Source organism: Tenrec ecaudatus, unplaced genomic scaffold (assembly GCF_050624435.1).
Source record: "Tenrec ecaudatus isolate mTenEca1 unplaced genomic scaffold, mTenEca1.hap1 Scaffold_83, whole genome shotgun sequence".
Lineage (NCBI taxonomy): Eukaryota > Metazoa > Chordata > Mammalia > Afrosoricida > Tenrecidae > Tenrec > Tenrec ecaudatus.
In genome coordinates this window covers 131,452-138,208 of record NW_027459692.1, presented here as the reverse complement: position 1 = coordinate 138,208, position 6,757 = coordinate 131,452, and positions in this window count along the sequence as shown.

The window sequence follows — 6,757 nt, the reverse complement described above, 5'->3', positions numbered from 1 at the left end:
ACCATCTTTTGACTGCTGGATGACCTGCTCCGTTCCCCTCTCATCTGGGAAAGTTCCACTAGAGAATAATTTTGGAATGCACTCATGTTCTCCGGATCAGAACATTGTAATTAATAATATTTTTGCTTTTAATGTTGTAACCAGTAGATTCCTATTTTTATGTTATTAAACAGAATGTTATAATCAGTGCTATACTGTGTAATGCTCACTAGCTTTAAAGAATAATAACATTAATATTGCTTTCTGCTTCTGTCCATGCTTGCATAAGTCCTAGACAAATGATAAATGAGTTTTTGCCTTTATAGATGGACTGAAATGTCTACTCGGGACTCCAATCAAAGAATCGCTTTTAAATTCTAGCAGTCCGGTTATAACCGAATAAAGACTCTTTTAAATTATCGTAACATTATAGTGGCTGTCATTCATTTCAAACCACAACAGAAGCAAAAGTCAAGAAATCAAGTGAACCATTGGATTGGATGAATCTGCTGCATAAGAATTCTTGAAAGTGTTGAATAAAAGGATGTTACCTTGAAGATCATAAGGTACACCTGCCAGAGATTTGTTATTTTCTGTTTCTTGTTTACCCCCTCAAACTCTTTTATTAGGACATAATCCAGACACATCATTCAATAGTTGTCATATCATGTGACTATCACAATCAGCTTCAAGCATTTTCTTCCTTCTTTTATTTGATATCAACTCCCCACTAGCTCCCACATTCCATGTTGTGCCTTCCAGGACCCCTAATGTAGTTATAGTTTCTACAGAGTCACCCACCCTGGGTTCTATATAGCAAAACTACATAGAAAAATATATAAAAGAGTCAAGATGGCTGCTAACTATAACAACAACAAGGACAAACTGCAATTCAAAAAGCAAAAACAGAAAGTATAGAAAAACAAGATTAAGATCAAAGAGTACTGAAAGGGAGAGCAAATAATGTTTTTAATTATTCAAGTCAGAGTTTTTATTTCAATCTACTATTATCATCTCTGATTGATAGCCAGGTTATTCCTATACCTTAATTATGGTCAGACAGAAATCACAGAGACTTATTGCATGTATAAATCCTGCAAATGTGTTTTGGTCTTTGACTGTCATCCATGGCCTTCTTAAAATCAGTGTTTAAAAACTTGTTAGGGCGTGGTCAAGGGTAATGCAACCAAGAGGAATTACTGAAACCCAAATGAAGACTGAGCATGATAGTCGGACAAGAGGAAAGTCAAAGGAAATAGAGGAAAGAGCTAGGAGGCAAAGGGCATTTATAGAGGTCTAAATAAAGGCATGTAAATATTTATATATACATTTATATATGATAATGGGGAAATACATCTCTGTGCATATATGTATAGGTTTAGTATTAAGGTAGCAGATGGACATTGGGTCTCCACTCAAATACTCCCTCAATGCAAGAATATTTTGTTCTATTAAACTAACATTCAATGATCCTCACCCTTTCGACACAATCACTGAACACAAAGCGGGTGAATAAGTGAATGTGATGAAGAAAGCTGATGGTGCACAGCTATCAAAAGATACAGCGGCTGGGGTCTTAAAGGCTTGAAGGTAAATAAGCAGCCATCTAGCTCAGAAGCAACAAAGCCCACATAGAAGAAGCACACCAGTCTGCGTGATCATGAGGTGCCGAATGGATCAGTTATCAGGCATCAAAGAATAAAAAATCATATCATTCTGTGCTCACCTCCATGATATGATCACTGAAGACAAATGGGTGCATAAGCATATGTGGTAAAGAAAACTGATGGTGCCTGGCGATCAAAAGATATAGTGTCTGGGGTCATAAAGCTTGAAGGTAAACAAGCAGCCATCTAGCTCAGAAGCAACAATGCCCACATAGAAGAAGCACACCAACCTGTGTGATCATGAGGTGTTGAAGGGGTCAGTTATCAGGCATCATCAGAACAAAAAAATCATATCACTGTGAATGCCGGGGGGAGGGGAGGAGTGCAGACTGGAGACCCAAAGCCCATTTGTAGGCCACTGGACAACCCCTTACATTGTCTCAGGGAGGAGATGAACCAGACAGGATGTCGTGCAGCAACAATGGAGCATAGTTCCTAAATGATCCCCAGACCCCCAAACACTCTATCATGATCCCAATTCTACCTTACATATCTGGCTAGAACAGAGGGTGTACACTGTTACAAATAGGAACTGGAAACACAGGGAATCCAGGGTAGATTATTCCCTTCAGGACCAGTGGTGTGAGTGGTGATACTGAGAGGGTGGAGGCAGGGTGGGTTGGGAAGGGGGAACCAATTATAAGGATCTACATATAACCTCCTCCTATGGGGACGGACAACAGAAACATGCGTGAAGAGAGACGTTGGACCGTGCAAAATATGACAAAATAGTGATTTCTAAATTATCAAGGGGTCATGAGGGAGTGGTGAGGGAGGGGATAAATGAGGGACTGATGCCAGGGGCTTAGGTGAAGAGTTAATATTTTGAGAATACTGAGGGCAATGAATGTAAAAATGTGCTTTACACAATTGATGCACGTGTGGGTTTTGATAAGAGTTGTATGAGCCCCTAATAAAATGATTTTAAAAAGAGGCACAGACAATGGTTATTAGGAAAAAAATTGAGCTCTGATACCATTCTCTGCTGCAGAATTGGATGTTACTATTGACAATCCTTGGATCACATATGTTGATGTTATTCTTCCATGTGGGCTTAGTTGATGGTACACTTAGATCACTGCTTGTTTGAAAACAAGACTTAAGATTCGAGACACTATTGTTTCTGATAGATACCATCTAATTTCTTCACCACACTTTGCTGTAGCAACTACATCTTCTGTATTTCCTTCAAAAGGGAATTTTGTAAGAATTAACTGTTCTTAGAATGTAGCTTGGGTTAATTATGAGCTCCACATCCATCCCTTACTCTGTTTATTCTATTCACCTCTGGTTCACCTTAGAGACATCTTGTTATTTTATGGCAGATAACTTTATCAATCATCTCTTTGAAGCATAAGGTAATTTTGTTTATAGTGTCATTGATTCAGCCCAGGATAATATATTTAAAACACAATTAAGAAAAGGTAATTGAATAAATGTACAGCCTTAGTATTTTCAATTGCCTGTGAAAAGTGAATGTGAAAGTTGAACATTCTTCAATGCATACAAAGGAAGACTGAAGAAGAATCAACGTATTAGAATATAGTAAAGGCAAAAGAACATTAAAAGTACCATGGACTGCCAAAAGTTAAAACAAATGTGCCATTGAAGAAACATGGCTACAGTGCTCCTTAAAGGCAAAGATGGCGATATTTTGCTTATGTACTTTGCACATGTTATCAGGAGAGACCAGTCCCTAAAGAAAGACATCACATTGGGGAAATTAGGGCAAGTGAATGATAAAGAAATCTCCTCAATGAGATGGACTGATGCAGGAGCTGCAAAAAATGGGCTCAAACATGAGAACATTGTCAGAATGGCAAAGGACTGAGTCATGTCCCTTTTTGTTAGACACAGGTTTGCTATGAGCTAGAACTGACTCAGTGACACCTATGAAGAATCAACTACATTTGTGACAAATTATTGGTTTACCACATAAGCTCTTCCCTGTTGGACCATTATATAAGTGTCAGAGTATATTCATAATCTATAGCAGAAATTAAACACTCGTCTTTGTGTTCTTTAATGACTTACATCTACCACACGGGACTAAGAAGACCTCTCTAGGACTTCCAATGCTCTAACTTTTAAAGGGAGGTGAGTTTTATCTTTCTCTGCTAGAGAGACCACATATTCAAACCTATCAGTTGATTGGTGGGGCTTGATGAGGTCATCCACTCCTGGAAAGATGGCCAGTCCAAAGAGGGACTTAGAAGTCCTAAGTGGGACTTCTACTCTTTTTCATAAGTTTGAAGAGGCACAGAGGGTATAAGCTTGAACTATGGAAAATGAGCTACACAGATAAATATCCACAATGACTGAACCAGATTTCATATATGAGCATCTGGGTGATAAAGTCATTTCTTAACCAATTGCTTAATTCACTCTCACCCTCCAACACATTCCTCACAATTTTTTATATTCTTTGAATCACAGTAAGGTGTGATGACTGAAACTTTGTGTATCATGGCTGAGTCAGGATTCTAAGGCATTGGTTCATGATGATGGAATCCGCCTGGTTGATAAGAGTTCATAGAATGCCATCTCTTTCATGATGAGACCTACTGTGAGCAGCCAATGAGGAGGAAGATAGCTTCCTTGTGGGTGTGGTCTTATCATTTAAAAGGATTCTCTGAATGGTCTTTAGCTTTGTTCTGGACCTGGACACTTCATCTGACCTGAAGGTTTGGGGACTTGAGACAAAATCCTGTAATTGTGTTTCTGGAAGTTGTCGGTCTCAATTTGCTTGAGAAAGAAGTCTGCCATCTTACCTCCCATCTTGCATTCATCAGCCACTGGATATACTTGATCTAGGATAAGAGTCAGGACAGGAATCTGAGCCTTGTCAGCCTCTGCAACTGTGAGCTGAAATATGCAGTAACATGAAAACTGTCTACATTAGTGGGTCTCACCCTGTGGATTGCCACCCCTTTGGGGGTAAAACGACACATTCACAGGGGTCGCCTGATTCATAACAGTAGTAAAATTATAGTTATAAAGTAGCAATGGAAATAATTGTATGGTTGGGGGAACTGTATTAAATGGTCATGGTATTAAGAAGATTGAGAACCACTGCTCTAAATGGTCCTGAGAAGCTAAGTTTGGAGGGGCCAAGAAGTTGAAGGCCTGGGTCCTTAAACTTGGCTCTCCTTGAGGCCATTGTGAATTGAGGTCACTCTATTTTGCATTATGAACATATGGATATAGTTGCTCTACTCAATATAAACAGAGTAACCAGATTAGGGTGTCCTGTTTACCCTCAATCTCTTTAACACCTCAATACCTATTCAGGGACTTGGTGTGTCTTACATCTTCTCTTTGTGTAATTCTTCATTATGTGTATCAACTTGCTGGGGTCGAGGTTATCTGTAGTGTGGCAGGCATGTAAGGATGTCAGTGTTGGAGCTGTGCTCCAGTGTGGACTTATTCCTCCATTTATCATGAGCTGGAGGCTTCAAAACCACCAGCTTCTGTGATTCAGAGAGATAACAGTCGGCTCCCATAGAGACATACAGCAGTGTTTCCCAAGGTACATGATACTGCCCACTGAAGCAAAATGGAAATGTCCATTCAGTGTAAAAGTGATACCAATGTTTTTTAGAGGGGAGAAAGATGGGGCTTACTACTCCCATTAAGTATTCCAGTCTTGGATGATTACATAAGACTGGCTAGGTCTGCTGTGGGATACACTGTTTCTCTCTGGCTCCATACTCTTGAAGAGTTCCCGGAACCCACAATGGTTGGCCAGCTGAAGATGGAGCCCAGAATGGGTAAGGGGAAGGCCATCTTCTGAAACTACACTTGTGGCCAGCTCCTGGACCTCGTCTTTGCCAGCTATAGACTCATGCACACACAGCAGGTGGTGGACTTCATCAGAGGGAAGCACGCCCACTTCGGAACCTGCTCCTCCAAGGAGATGACAGTCCTGGAGGCCATAGACCTGCTGGACCAGCTGGTGGATGAGTCGGATCCGGATGTGGACGTCCCTACCTCCTTCCATGCCTTCCAGACTGTGGAGGGCATCCGGAGGGCACATCCCCACAAGGACTGGTTGTACCTGGTGGGGATGCTGCATAATCTGGGGAAGTTGCTGCCCCTGGCCAAGGAGCCCCAGTGGGCCGTAGTTAGAAACACCTATCCTGTGGGCTGCTGGCCCCAGGCCTCTGTGGTCTTCTGCGACTCAACTTTCCAGGACAATCCAGGCCTCAGGGATCCTCTATACAGCTCTGAGCTTGGGATGTACCAGCCTCACTGCAGCCTGGGGAATGTCCTCATGTACTGGGGCCATGATGAGTATATGTACCAAGTGATGAAGTTCAACAAATTTCCTCTAGTTCCACTCCTTCTATGCGTGGCACACCGGTGGTGACTACCGGCAGTTGTGTAGCCCTGAACATGCCGCCCCGGGTTCAGGAGTTCAACAAGTTTGAACTCTACATCAAATGCCCAGACCTGCCTGATGTGGACATACTGCACCCCTATTACCAGGGGCTCATTGGCAAGTACTTCCCCAGAGTCCTCAGTTGGTGACCATCCTGCATGCCCAAGACAACCTTGTGATCATGGAGACAGGCCTGGCCCACCCCACTTCCTTGATAGACCCCACCCACCTGACTGTGCTCAGGTTTGCATCAATAAAGACCTTAAAGTGTCAAAAAAAAAGTACAATCTTGGAAACCCATAAGGGCAGTATACTCTGTCCTACATGGTTGCCATTCATCAGCATTGACAGTGACAATAAGCTATTTTTATACATCATTGGGGACTATAGGCTTTATTACAAAAGTTTTCAATTACCAGCAAGGGTGTAAGTTTTCTGTTTTTCTAAGAAGGGGCCTCAAACTAGGGACAAGAAGTGAAGAAACCAATGATATATAACCTTGAGTGACTTCGAGAGCAGTTAAAATTTATTCTACAGGATGGCAATGAGGGGAATAGGACTAAATGAAATGGGGCTTGATTTACTTCATTTTACATGACACAATGTGGCATCCTTGAATGGATCTAGTATGATGGGTCTCTTTTCAACAGTCAAGAGTGCCTGTATTTCTGGAGATCTTCATGAATCTTGGCATCCAAGTTTCACTGGGTCTAGAAGATTCCAAGGGCAG